Source organism: Rattus norvegicus, chromosome Y (genome assembly GCF_021556685.1).
Source record: "Rattus norvegicus strain SHRSP/BbbUtx chromosome Y, alternate assembly SHRSP_T2T, whole genome shotgun sequence".
Classification (NCBI taxonomy): Eukaryota; Metazoa; Chordata; class Mammalia; order Rodentia; family Muridae; genus Rattus; species Rattus norvegicus.
The window spans coordinates 53,670,543-53,686,172 of NC_141555.1; the positions used below are offsets into that span (position 1 = coordinate 53,670,543).

The following is a 15,630-nucleotide window of genomic DNA, read 5'->3' on the forward strand; positions in this document are numbered from 1 at the left end:
TCTTTTTTTAAAAATTTTTAGCAAAACTCTCAAATATCATCCTGGGTGACGATGTAGATTAGACCCATCAGATGAAATGAAGAATTGAAAAACTCTCCTGGGGATGATAATGGTAAGGAAATCACATTGATGTATCATAAATGCAGTGCCAAGAGCAATATTAATACTAGTCTGGGGAGATGCTGCCTTTATCAGAGACCACAGACCTTTAGTTTAGAATGATTCAGTACTAAACTGGGAATGGAAAATGATGGTTGATATGGTTCTAACAGATCTCATAACATTAAAAAGGGTCTCTTCCAGATCAGAGAATGATTATTGTAAAGCAACTTCCAGAATAAACTTATGAGACCCACCATCAGCCTGTGAAATAATGTGCGAAAGAAGAAATTAGTGTCTCTTCAGGGACAAACTGTTGCTTTCAAACAAACAGTAAAGTGTCCATTCTATGAATGATACATAGATATATACACATTATAGCAGGATGAATACAGAGTTTCTTCAGGTCCATGAAAGAGGTATTCAGCAGTTGATCTGGCTCAGGAATAAAGTTATTTTTTGCCAACTCATGAGACCTGAGCTCCTTCACTAGGAGATCCATGATTGAAGGAAAGAACAAACTTCAGACAACTTGTCTCAGATTTCTATGTAGTTCAGATTTCCTGGTCTTGGTTCTCAGAAGGAAGGACATCTTGTTTTTCAATTCTTGTTCATCCTATAATCCTTCTCTCTGATGCACTAATGCAAATAAATTAGGGTGCATTTCATTGATAGATTACAATTGATATTTTAATTCTGTTGCCAAGAACTATAGAAAATAAGAAGGGCTGTATCAAAGCATCCTTTGAAAGTCAGACTACGGGAATGTGTCCATTGGAAATTTGTAACTGAGCTGAAACTCTTACTAGAGACAAACTGACATAAAAGGTCTTCTCTAGATAACTGGTGTAGTAGTTGGTGTTCCCAACAGATAGTAAAGGATTAATCTCTCTGTATATAGGAATCTGATTGTTCAAAATGATCACAGACTGTGGACGACATAATTTAACAATGGCTGACTATTTGTAAACTCCTAGAATCCATTGGTTTATTAGTCCAAAAGGCTTGGTGTCTCATCTGGTAATAGGTATATGGATAAATTTTCAGTATGCAGGTTCTAATGTATGTGAGGGTTTGGTAGCATTGTGAGTGCAAACATGAAAAAGTAAAAGCTTCATTCTTCCATGTTTTCTATGGGGATTCAAATAAAAGGCATAGTTAAGAATAGACTGGGATTGCCATTCTCAAACAGACCAGTATCTTCAACTGAACATTCATTTCTGGGAAGGTGCACGCTGTCAGAATGGCTCAGGTGTATGTGAACTGCAAGATCTAGTCTGGGAAGGCAGTCCTGTTCATCAATCACACCTGCCAATACTACAGAAACACCCAAGACTTCCTCAATCAACTTTTTTGGACACATGGTCTTCTGGGATTCGAAGAGATTAGATCTACTAACAACAACAATGCGATTCAAGATTACTTACAACAGGTCACTGGAGTGAGAATAGTTCCTTGGATCTTTAAAGGTAGAGAAAGACTGCATAGGTAGTCACAGTGATCTAATCTCCCTGCAACAGGAAGAGAATATAATGATGTTGCTGAAGCAGTTTGGAGCTCTGCAGTTATAAAAGGGATGGCTGTAAAAGCCCATGCTGACAGCAGACATTCAACCATGCTGAGAGTTGAAGTGCGTCACAGATGATTTCAGTATTTTCTTAGGATTGGGATTTAGAACAAATTGGCTTTCATTCTATTCCTCAGTGCAAAAAATCTGTTGCTGTTTGCCTCAAACCATGGGGTAGGGAAACTTAAGAGGCAACAGAAGTTTGATTTTCCAGTCTTCATGTTCTGACATGTCTCTACCTCTAAGTCCATGTTTCACAATCCAGATCATTTAAATCTCCAGGGAATCAGTTACTGTTTGCCTACCATGCTGGTCTTCTGAAGTCATTTTACAGAAGTCCACTTCCTAGTAATTATTAAAGCAATGAATATTATGAAGTTGTTTATGATCTACACACAGGCCTTTCATGCCCCAAGCATGTACCATCCCACATCTGCCTTGGCAACTCTCAGCCAGTGTTTTAATCTATTCATCCAACAACCCACAGAAGTCCACACTTGTATGAGGATGTTGTTTGAGAAACTGATGAATAGCTTTAGCATGGTTGTTCTTCACTGTAGCCATATTAACACAGACGGCAGAGTATATGATGCATTCAGCTCTGTTTGTCGTGTTTAATTGCCCATAAAGTCCCAAACAGCTCTGAGTTGATTGTGTCAGAGTACGAGCAAAGTCAAATATAAAATGCAAAATATCAGAACTCTCCTTCCAAGGCTGTTTGTGAAAGAAGTTGTTCGCAAAACACTGTCCTAATAAATTTATTCCATTCTCACTTTGATATTTTGATTTGATGTCTTGAAATGACATTTAATTATCATTGAAATGCAGGTTCTCTCTATGGTCTCTAGTGAGAAGGATTCATTTTTCAAAGGGATGTATCTGCAGATGCCTGAAAAAATAAATATAAAGAATAGATCTTGATAAAATTCTAGGGTAAAGATGCAACATCCTACTCCAAAGATCCATATAAGAAGCACATTTGACATTGACCTTATATTATTAAGAAATTCTTCACATATTCCCTCTATCATTGGGGATTAAATAATCTCAGATGAATAGTTGACAAACAAGAATAGCCTTTAGAACCATTTTACCTTCTTCACTAATAGTTTTGAACAAATAGAACACTAAAAGATCACATAGAAGAAATGGTTATAATCAAAAGATACATGTGGGTCAGCTCTAACTCTCATGGTCAAGGTCAATTTGGACACGCTCATTGTGGTCATGGATTGCTCTCATAAGACTCTGCAGAAGGTTTTTCCTATTGCCTCAGTGTAAGCTCCAGGAAGACCAAGCTACCAGAGCTGATCAGATTCCCTTAGAATGCACTTGAAAGCCACATACGCTGAGGAACATTTGATGTGCTTTAGCTCTATTGTCAAGTTTTTTTAAGCCTCTAACAAATAGCAAGCTGTCCTTTTTACTCCCTCCTCAACACCTCTAAATGAGCCCTAGCTTAATTGCTCAGTTTCATTGGTCATAGCTCAGCACCCCAATATGCCCTCATCTTACTGTGTTTCTAACATCCTGCCTGCTACATCAATGGCCACTCCATACTAGATCTCACATGACTGGTAGCTATTACTCCACCCTTAAATCCTTTCTTCACCCTTGTGTCTACTAGCCTGTTTGCAGGAATACTAGATATCCACACAACTGATTGGCCAAGAGCATCTTTATTGAACTATACAGAATCAATTTTGGAACAGGACCTTCAGTGTTTGCAGGAAGATTCCCGATCTAAGAATCAAAACGTGACCAAACAAGACTCAATCCATATCTCTGGTTTTGGGAGGGAGATAGAGCAATTAGAGTTTCAGAGTTGAAATTCAAATAATTATAATATATTTATAGTATTAATTATGCCAAGATAAAAGGATCCAAAAAGTGGAAATGGGCAACATTAAAGGCAAGAGAAATTCCCTAGTACAGCAAAAAATGTGGACGTGGTAGAAAGACTGGGTTCTTCCCAGCCATATGAATTTGAACTTGAAATTCTTCTGACCACTTCTTGATCTCTGTATGTACAAATAACAAAAAGAAAAAGAAAACATAATTAAACAAAAAAAACAAACAAAATGAAACAAAAAGCAAAAGCAAAACCGAATCAACCGCAATCCTAAAAGAAGAAGACCAAGTGAAGATTGTTTGTGGTCCTCATTTTTAACTACACTACAAACCACCAATAGCTTTCAATGCAAAAATTGTTCATTATTTTATTTGAAACTTCTCTTTGGGTCCAAGGAACAAGGTTTATAAGCTGCAAAAACAGGAAACAGAAACAAATAATACTGTAGAGCTCACCACTGGTATTACTATGGTGACTGTGGGCAATGCGGAGAATACTGCTGTTTGACAATGGGTCTTATGGTTTTCTATATGCTGGCAATATCTATGACTCTGAAATGAGTTAGAGTCATCACCAAATCATGAATAAATGAACTGTTCCTTTTCTTTGGAGCACAAGATATGCCAATCAGTTGACTGACTATGATTTGTATTTTGTACCTAGCCTCTGTGGTAAAGCTAAGGCTTCTGATGGAAAATCCTCCACCAAATACTGGATGTTCAATGGTGCTGCCAGCCAAAATCCATTTCCTGAGGCTACCTTTCAATCTCCAGAAGAGGTTTCAAAATGTCAAACTTAACAATATTTTATTGGTAGCTTTGTCTTGTTGTCACTTTTATTTTAAATAATGTGTGATTTCTGGCATAAATCCTTCTAATTTCTTCCTCACATAGAACTTCACTTTTGACCTCAAATTCCATTCATGAAGGGGTACTCTTACCTTGCATTGACTAAGTTTTCTATTTTCCTTTTATGGCTTACTGTGATTGCTTATTGTGGCTGTCTAAACAATGCATTATTGAGCAACTGACTCCATCAGAATGGCTTGTAGGCATCAGTGTATTGCATTTTCTTGATGGCTAGTTTATGTATGGGGACTTTGCCCACTGTGGATGGTACCAGCACTAGTAAGCTGAGGAGGTTGTAGAGAAAGGTAGCTGAGCAGATTAATAAGCAGAGTTCCTCTTTCATTTCATGCTGCTGCCTTGTGTTCTTTTCTTGGATTCCATTGATTATGAACTGGAACTTGTGTTGTGAATAAAACCTTCAATTTCCCACATTGGCATTTATATTTACTAAAACATAGTAGTACTAACTAGAACATTTGGCATTTTCTTGAGATCTGATCCGATAGTCCATCCTCCTGCTGGTATGTAACCTCACTTTTAAAACAATAAATCAATCCTGGACGCTCCAATCTTTTGAAATATTTACTCTGCCAACAACATCATATGTATGTAACTCTTACTTTTTTTTAATCTCATGATATTGTTCCTCCCTCTTTATTTCTCTTTAAAATTATCTCCCTAGACATGTTAGCACTTTGTATTTTAAAGTTGTCCTCTGTCCCATAGCAGAATAATTATAGTCAAATTCTTGAGTTTCGTAAAAGTAGGTGATTTATTGTAGTAAAATTTTCTAATCAATATTTATTGCATTAACTTTTTAATTAATCAAAAATTGACATTATTATATTATCTACTTATCCTTAAAACTATAAAAGATTTGATGTATTCAAGTCTTTAAGGTTCTTCAGAACATCAGCTGGAACGTTCTTATATATATTCTGGATGGATCATGGTTACTTCATATGTCTTATAACTAATATTATGCTTTAAAACTATGCTAATCTACGGTATTTTGTTATATACTTTAAGAGTGTTTCAAGTGGAATATTTCCTTGATTTCCCTCCTATTGTTTGAAATTGGAAAACAGGAAAGATAACGTGTTTTCTGTGTTCACTTTGAATTCTACTATTTTATGAATGTATTTTCAGCTTTAAGAAACTTAATCTTTCAGAGAACAATTGTCTCTATTCAGGATCACTTCTAGCTAATTCATAGTGCTCTTTGCATTTTAAATATTTTTATCCACAATATTTTATTTTATATTTTCAGATTATTGTGAGGGGAATTTTACCCATATTTTCTCACAGTATGGTTTGGATTGGCATAAATGAAGTCTCAGGAATTATGTGTGTTCGTATGATATTCTACTTTTATGACCATATTTTTCAGTCTTAAGAGACTGACACATTTTTAGAGTTTTTAAAATGGTATCATGACATCTGCAACTGAGACCAATTTGATTTCTTCATTTTTTCTTTTGTATTCCTGGATCTTCTTAGGTTGTCATATTGTTCTAGGTAAAATTACAAATACTGTAATATATAGGTATGAAACCAGTGTATATACTTGTCTTCTTCCTGCTTTTAGTAGAACTGCTTTGAATTTTTCTCTCTTTAGCACAATGCTTGTGGTGGGCTTCTTGTAACTTGCCTTTACTATGTTGAACTATATCCTCCATACTTATAGCTTCCCCAAGACTAATCAAACTTGTAAGTCTGGGAATTGGAGAAAGCTTACCTGGTTGAAGATTATTTTTTAATGTTGTCTTGAATCTGTTCACAAGTATTTTATTGAGAATATGTGTGTATAGGTGCAAATTAATGTGTGATAACTTCCTTTCTTTCTGCCAGTCTTCTGTAACTCTTTTTTCCTGTCGCTTCCAACCCTGACCAGCAGGAAAGGTGTGACACAATGATGTTCTTCCCAAAGCAGTTTATTCAGGAACCCTTTTTCTGCAAGCCAGAACAATGTCTCCATCCAGCCCCCGAGCCCACTCCCTTATATGCGCCCTCAACCACCTCAACCGTCCAGTCTGCATAACCTCCATTCATAGGTCCATGTCACATGGCCTGCTCAATCGTCATGGTGCACCGGTGCAGCTCTCATGATTGGGCGTGGCTTAATTTCACGTTCTGGTCGGGAGACAGGGTAGCAGTCCCAAGCTCCATCTTGGGATTTCCGCTAAACACGCTTCCCACAGTAAATCACGAATGCTTTAAAAATATTCTAGATTTGGGACTGTAAATCTAAATAGTCTGAGTTTTCTCCATGTTTCCTATATTCTCTTTCATTTTATTAATTCAAACCTTTCATTACGTAACATGGCCAGAGGGTATGACGATCTTGTTAATACCTTCCAAGGGTGACCTCTTCCTTTCTTTCATTATATAGTTGTCTACATTTTATTGATTTCAGCCATAATGAGTTGGATACACATGTTATACCCCTTCCCCAAGGCTAAAAAGCCATCCTGAAACAAGGTGCAAAGAGAGTGTAGGTGCCCAAATTGTGGATGGGATCAGACATGAAGCGTCTTCTGGATACAAGAAGTGCTGCCCTCATGTCACATAGCAGCTGTGGCTTCCTACACAGCTTCAAGCCAGTCAACAGTCAAGAATCCAGTGAAAAGACCTGAAAGCTGCTATAACTACCTGACATACTATGGACAGTTAGTGTCTTCTGTTGGAGGGTTGAAAAAATATTAGTAAGGGTTTATCATAGAGTTATTAAACACTATTTTAATGAAGAAGATATACACAGGTAGGATTCAAAGAAATAGAGTGATATGTGTAAAAAATGATAAAAATATCAAAATTCCTTGGTGGAAATTCTCAAAGAGTAAAATATATAAACTATATTCCTCAATATTATGTATATAGAAAATGTTTTATTATATAGGGATATTTAATGAAGCTACGTTATGGTTTCTGTTGGTTACAACAGATCTGCCAATTCTGTGAGTTTAATGAGTGCATTTTGTAATTTTATTTAATAAGTTTAAAGTGGTTTTTTTCAAAAATAGTAAGCTTTATTTCCATGTACATGTTCAACAACGGGCTTCTATAAATCATATTATAAAAACCAAAACACTATATATCAAGAAAACATAATTATATTGGGCTACATATCCAAACAAAATATTCAAAAGTGAAGAAATTCAAGTGACTAAGAATCGAAAATGAAATATTTATCATCCTTATACATTACTGAAATGCAAATCAAAATTATTCTGAGATTTTTTTCCTCCCTTTCTGAAAATTTAGTTTTATAACACATGAGTCAACTTTTGTTTCTTGTGTTGTGGAGGGAGTGGAACATTCCTATTCTCCTGGTGGGGATGCAAACTTGTACAGCAACTTTGGAAATCAATATGATGTTTCTACAGGAATGCAGAAATGGAAATAACTCGAGGAAAATATATCCAAATGTTGATTCATCCTAGTATAGAAACCCTTGAATATTTGGTAATGTTCAAGTTGTTCCTTAACAAATGAATGCATAAAGAAAATGTGGTGCTTTTAACAGATTGGAATGGGAAAGCATGTAATTTTCAGGACAATGAATGTATTTTGTGAGCGTCATCATAGATGAGATAATCCAGATCAAAAAAGAAAAATGGGATACATTTTCACTTTAATCTGAATGTTAAGTCTCCACACTGTATTGCTATGATTACTTTATTGTAAATGTCAAGGGATGTGGTCCAGACTGTCCTCACTTTGGCATTTACACATGTACTTATGGATTGCAGAGGAACACTGTCAGGAACGGGAATGTCACATTTGAAGAAAGAGGGAAGAGGATGACAATGGAGGGAATATAGAGATGTACAGTTAAATTAGGAGACATTTGAGGCATTGAATGGAAACCTAATGAAACAGAAATAAAAAATATTTTTTGTCGACGTAACTAAAGATTTATAGCCATAAGGACATAAAATAAAACATTGATTGGGTATATCTATGTGAATTTTCAATAATAAGAAACTCACAAAAATTATGGATTTCAACTTTCAATAAACCTATAGTATAGATAATGAAATATATATTCCTTAATGAGACAGACGTGAATATCTCTGTTGTAAACATAAATGTATTATATTATATACATTATATGTGTAAAATAATCTATTTTTTTATTTACATTTCCAATGTCATTTCCCAAATTGGTCTTCCTTTCTTGAAACCACTAAGGTATTCTGATCCTCATTTTTCTAATATTGTGCTACCCCATCTACATGACCACATCCACCTTCTCTGGGATATGAAGTCTCCCAGGACCAATTGCCTCCCTTCCCAGATATGGCAGATGAGGCAGTTGTATTCCACATATGCTCTGATATCTTTGTAGCAGAAGTCTTGGACTGGACAAAGCATACTCTAGGAGATGGAAAATTTCCTGAACATCTGAAGAGAAAACTTAGTGGATACTTTTGTTCTTCATATTGGGTTCCAATCCACTCCAGATCCATAATTCACTCCCCTAACTCTTCTTTTGTGGCTGTCAGGTGTTGTCAAATGCTTAGGTTTTTCTGCATCGGTCACAGTCAGGAGATGGCAGAGCCCCTCAGAGGGGAGACGTATTAGGGTCTTAATGCAAGCACATCTTGACATCAGGAATAGTCCGAGTATTTGGAGTCTGTGGATGAAATTGATCTTCTGGTTGGGTGGTATCTGCATTGCCTTTCCTACAGTCTCTGCTAATTTTTGTATTTAGATTTTTTAGATTTGACATTTATAGATAAAAATTGTGAGCTGTGTGGGCAGCACCATCCCTTCACAGGTGGGCATGTCGAGCTACAGGAGGCAGTCTCTAGTTGTTCTATCTATTTTCCTGCTCGGTATTTAAACTACCACCATCACAGTAAGTTTCTGGGATATACTTGCATCCCTGGCATCAGGGATTTTCCTGGAGATACCCAAGTTCACCACCAACAACTGATGCTTATTTTTATTTACTCCACATTTCCTCTGAATTTCTCCACTGTCTCTTTTAATTGTTGCAACTCCCACCACTTTGTCCATCATTTTCCACCTCTAGCTACTCTCTCTTCCTCCACTCCTCTGCCTTCCATGTTTATTTTGTTCTCCCTCCTAAGTGGATTGCAGGCATCCACAATTTGGCCTTCTAACATATTACCCTTCATGTTATAAAGGATTTGTATAGCGGGTATTCTGTTAGCAGGGCTAAGATCTGCTTGTCACTGAGTGCATCCCATGTTTGGTCCTTTTCGATCTCTGTTACTTCAGTATTTTCCAGTTCATCCTTTGTCTACAAAGCTCTTGGTGTCCTCATTTTTAATACCTGAATAATGTTCCATTGTTTAAATATAGCATATTTTCTATATTTATTCCTGAGTGGAGATGAGGTATACCATGATTGTTTCCAGCATTCAAATATTATAAGTAAGACTGCTGTGAATATCTTCAATCACATGTCCGTGTTATGTGTGGATCAAGATTGAGTCTATTTGTTTAAGTGAGTGGTAAAGCTGGGTTTTCAAGTAAAGCTATGTGCAATTTTCTCTGAACCTCCACTTAGACATCCAAAGTGACTATCCAGCTACAAATCCCACGAGCATTGTAGGAGTGTTAAACTTTCTCTACATTCTAGCCCACTATGCTACTGCATTAATGTTCTGTTTTAGCCATCCTGATTGTTTTAACAAAGACTCTTGTGTTCATTTTGATTTGCCTTTTTGTGAACTAAGGATGTTAAACATTTCTCGATATGTTTTTCACTTACTGAGCTACCTCAGTTGAGAATTCTTTGTTAGCTCTGTAATCCAGTTTAAAAGTTGTGTTGCTTGATTGTCTGGGAGTTTACATTTCTGAGTTCTTTCTATATTTTTGGTTTTGGCCCTCTCTCAGATGTATGGTTCATAAAACTCTTTTCCAAATGTGTAGGTTGCTGCTTTCCTATTGTCAGTGTACTTGATTTAAAGAAAGTTTTCAGAATGATGGGATTTCGTAAATTGATTGGTGCTCTTAGAGTCTGAACCTTTGGTGTTCTGTTCTTAAAATTTTCTCCTGTGCAAATGTGTTCTAGGCACTTTCTGACACTGTTCCTTCTATTGGCTTCTGCATATCTGATTTTGTGAGGATTTCATTGATGTTCTTGGCCTTTAACTTTGAAGGACAGAGAAATGGATCAATTGGCACAGAGCTATATCTAGACCACCAGTTAGGAGAATATCATTTCTTAGAACGCTTTGTGTTATGTATAACATACTTAGTCATCACTGAAATGCAAATAAAAACAACCGTGAGATACCTCCTCACATCAGTCAGAATGACTAATGTCAAAATTCAGGTTACACCATATGCTGTCAAGTATATGGAGAAAGAGGAACACTCCTCCATTGTTGTTGGGATTGCAAACTGGTAAAACCTCTCTGTAAATCAGTCCTGAGTTTCCTCCAAAATTGCACTTGCTGAAGACGCAGCTATACCTTACCTGGGCATATACCCAAAAGATGCTCCAACATACAACAAGGACAAATGTTACACTATGTTCATAGCAGCCTTATTCATAATATCCAGAAGCTGGAAAGAGCCCAGATGTACTTCACCAGAAGAATGTATACAGAAAATGGCCTATATTAACACAATGGACTAGTACTCAGCTATCAAAAACAATGAGTGCATGAAATTCATAGGCAAATGGATGGACCTACAAAATATCATCCTGAGTGAGGTTACCCAATCACAGAAAAACAAATAAAGTATATAATCATTGATTATTGAATATCAGCCTAAATGTTGTAATTAGCTATGATACAATGCACAGACCACATGAAACTCAAGAAGGAGGAACAAAATGCACATGATTCACGCCTTCCTTAAGGGTAAATAAAATATCCATAAGAGGGGTAGGGATGCATTCTTCTTAGGAGACTGAAGAAATGGCCATTCAGAATCTGCTAGACTTTTGGCACACACACACACACACACACACACACACACACACACACACACACACACACATATATATATATATATATATATATATGCACCAAACTATTTTGGATTAAATAAGGATTTGAGAGTTTATCATTTGAAGTAGGTCCACAATATTTACACTGTTATAGTTACTCTATAGCTGGGCCCCCTTTGTTGCCAAAATCATTCCAAAAAATGAAATTGTAAACCAAAATATTTTTGAGTACATAATTAAGGAATATTTATAAAGTCCCCTATCAAGGAATGTACAATAAGAAAGTGAAATACAATATTTATTCAATTAAATATCTGTACGGAGAATACTGGCCTTTAGGAAACAGAGAAAACCTAGAAAATTGAACTATATATCACAGGAATGAACATGGCAATTAATTATTATATAGAAGATTCTTCTCCACTCCATATTCCTAAATCATTTCTATCCATGCCAAACCCTGAGTACATTTCTCCATTCAGAGCATGTAACCACTAATGAAGCAAAGAGATTTCTCTAGCTTTAGAGAGATGGAGTACGTAAAGGTTTGCACTGTGTCACAGGAGACATACCTGGAGAGGGCACTCCAATTCTAATCAATGTAAGGAAAACTGTTTATCTATTAGGCCATGGCAGTTCTCAGTGACATCATCATTAGACCCTGCTTCAAATATCTCTTGTAGCCTGGAGGCCCTTAGCTTCTTCTGTGATGTCACAAGTATTGTCGTGGCTGCAACTGCCTCTCATATATTCCTTCAGTACCTTTAGGGTAAACTAATTGGTCTCTAATTCAATGTAAACAGCCATTTGGGAGGGAGAATAAAGAGGATGATGATATCAGTGATGGGGAGAAGAAAGTTGGCCTTCTGACTTGGTGTAACAAAAAAAAGGAAGAAATATATGATACTTGGGATAGCTCACAGAGACTTTAGTAGGGGTTGAGTGGGATCTCTGAAGAGATAGCCTTGATCTGACCCTTCCACATATGGGAATAATGAGCTTGGGCCCTTTCAGAAACATATGGATTTCCCTGTTCTTTTGGTTCCTGGAAGTTAGAGATTTTATATCATTAATTTCTTTATTCCAAATGCCAAGTGTTCAGCAGGGCACAGTTGTTTTCCTGAGAGCTCATGGCCTTTATTCTTTTTGTCAAGAAGAAAAAGGTCCTAAAGATGAAGAGAAAGACAAGTACTGTGTCCTCCTCTCACAGTTAACTCTTCCATTCTTTGGATTCCTATAGTGAAGTTTGTGTCTGACATTGATATCTCAGAGAGAGAACGATTCTAGTTGAGATTTCCTTATCTCAGTCTTTCCACTAGTATTACTCTGACTACCATTCCCTGACAATGATCTTTTGATTTCTGAGTTAATAGCTGTGATTACCTGGCAGCTTTCTTTTCTCTTATTTCTTACATTTTTTTAATTTTAAGCAAATTTTATTCCTGTTTTATTCGATATTTTTATATTTACATGTCAAATCTTATTTCCTTTCCCAATTTCCTGCCCAGAAGATCTCTATCTGGTCCCCCTCCTCTTATATAACCCCCTTACTGTCCGTTTTCAGCTCATTGATGTGCCACTAGAATGCACTTCTGTATTTGATGTGCTCTAGCTGTGTCTCACATGGAAGATCTATATACAGTTGCTGTCAGCATGCACTTCTTAGCTTTATCAAACTTATCAATTTATCTATTCTAGTGAGTGATATATATATATATATATATATATATATATATATATATATATATATATACATACATACATATTTCTGCCACATGTTTGGCATGATCTGAATGGGATTCCATCAGTCTCTGCTCTTAATTCTTAAATAGTATCGTTCCACCTTTTAAAAAGGAGTGAACCATGCACATTTTGTGTGTACTTTTCTTAAGCTTCCAGTTGTCTGTGGACTGCATCTTGGGTAACTTGAGCTTTTATGCCAATATTCACTTTCAGTGATTTCAAACAATGTGTATTTTTCTGTGATTGCATTACCTCAATCAGTGTGATATTTTCTAGTTCATTCCTTTTGTCTATGTCTTTTTTGAGATCATTGGTTTGATACCCTAGTAGTACACCATTGCGTAGATGTACCACATTTTCTGTATTCATTCCTCTGATGAATGCCATTAGGGTTCCTTCTAAGTCCTGGGTATTATAAATAAGGCTGCTATGACCATAGTTGAGGTTGTCTCTTTTTTGTATATTGGAGCATCTTTTGGTTATATGCCAAAAAGAAATATATCTGGGTCCTCAGGTCGTGCAATTTCTAATTTTCTGAGGAATCTCAGACTGATTTCTAGAGTGTTTGAACCAGTTTGTAATCCCACCAACAAAGAAGGAGCATTCCCCATTTTTGACATCCTTATCAACATCTGCTATCTCCTGAGTTTTTATTTCAGCCTTTCTTACATGTGGGAGGTGGAATCTCAGGGTTGTTTTCATTGACATTTCCTAGATGACTAAAAATGATGCACATTTCTTTAGATGCTTCTCAAATGTTTGATATTCCTCAGTTGAGAAATCTTTGTTTAGTTTGGACCACAATTTTAATAGGGTTATTTGTCTCTCTGAAGCATTACTTCTTGAGTTCTTTGTATGTATTAGTTAATAGCCCTCTGTCAGGTGTAGCATTGGTGTAGACCTTTCCCCAATTTGTTTCCTGTCATATATATATGACAAAGTTGTTCTGAACCTTGACACCCAGTAGCAAGTAGTCCAATAAGGTGTACAACAACAAGGAGTTGGTGAGCAACATTCCTCTATTAGTGGCTTTAGCAAGCTGACTGAATCCTCCGGGTTCCGTATATGCTGGGTCAGGAATCTATATGGATGTCACACTGTTATTTAGACAGACTACACCAAAAACATCATATTATTTACACAGTACAGTATCGAAGCCTCTCCATATCACATAAATGGGATACTGATGTTAATATTCTACAGAGATGACAGCAATCTCTCCCTACTCTTGTCAGGAATTTATTCTTCCATAAGGAAAATCAATGTGTATTGTTATGTTTCAAAGCCTGAACTAAAGGTCTGATCATGAAAAATCGTTTTTAAAGTTTTTAAAGTTCATCCTGGTTTCATTTGAGATTTTTGGATAGGCAGATGTTTCCCAATAGTGTTTGCGATATATAATAAGTACACAGTGACCCGCGGATCCCGCCCCACAGCAGCTCTCTGCTCCCAGACCCGGTGAGAGAGAGACCCAACCGCCTGGTCAGGTGGGCACTCCTGAGGCTGCAGAGCAGAAGAGACCACCAACACTGCTCACCCCTGCCCACATCCCTGGCCCAAGAGGAAACTGTATAAGGCCTCTGGGCTCCCGTGGGGGAGGGCCCAGGAGCGACAGGACCCCGCCAGAACCTGAGGGAAACAGACCGGATAAACAGTTCTCTGCACCCAAATCCCGTGGGTGGGAGAGCTAAACCTTCAGAGAGGCGGACAAGCCTGGGAAACCAGAAGAGACTGCTCCCTGCACACACATCTCGGACGCCAGAGGAAAAAGCCAAAGACCATCTGGAACCCTGGTGCACTAAAGTTCCCGGAAGGGGCGGCACAGGTCTTCCTGGTTGCTGCCGCTGCAGAGAGCCCCTGGGCAGCACCCCACGAGCAAACCTGAGCCTCGGGACCACAGGTAAGACCAAATTTTCTGCTGCAAGAAAGCTGCCTGGTGAACTCAAGACACAGGCCCACAGGAACAGCTGAAGACCTGTAGAGAGGAAAAACTACACGCCCGAAAGCAGAACACTCTGTCCCCATAACTGACTGAAAAAGAGGAAAACAGGTCTACAGCACTCCTGACACACAGGCTTATAGGACAGTCTAGCCACTGTCAGAAATAGCAGAACAAAGTAACACTAGAGATAATCTGATGGCAAGAGGCAAGCGCAGGAACCCAAGCAACAGAAACCAAGACTACATGCCATCATCGGAGCCCAATTCTCCCACCAAAACAAACATGGAATATCCAAACACACCAGAAAAGCAAGATCTAGTTTCAAAATCATATTTGATCATGATGCTGGAGGACTTCAAGAAAGACATGAACACACTTAGGGAAGCACAGGAAAACATTAATAAACAAGTAAAAGCCTACAGAGAGGAATCGCAAAAATCCCTGAAAGAATTCCAGGAAAACACAATCAAACAGTTGAAGGAATTAAAAATGGAAATAGAAGCAATCAAGAAAGAACACATGGAAACAACCCTGGATATAGAAAACCAAAAGAAGAGACAAGGAGCTGTAGATACAAGCTTCAACAACAGAATACAAGAGATGGAACAGAGAATCTCAGGAGCAGAAGATTCCATAGAAATC

General features: G+C 37.3%; 1 long non-coding RNA gene across 1 annotated transcript in view; it reads left to right on the forward strand.

The window, feature by feature from the left end:
• LOC147998032 (uncharacterized) overlaps positions 1-15,630 on the forward strand; it is an 89,989-nt gene that overhangs the window by 39,809 nt on the left and 34,550 nt on the right. Inside the window, exon 5 of the long non-coding RNA XR_015647453.1 lies at positions 22-112. This is a non-coding gene — a long non-coding RNA (uncharacterized LOC147998032). The remainder of the gene's footprint in view (positions 1-21; positions 113-15,630) is intronic.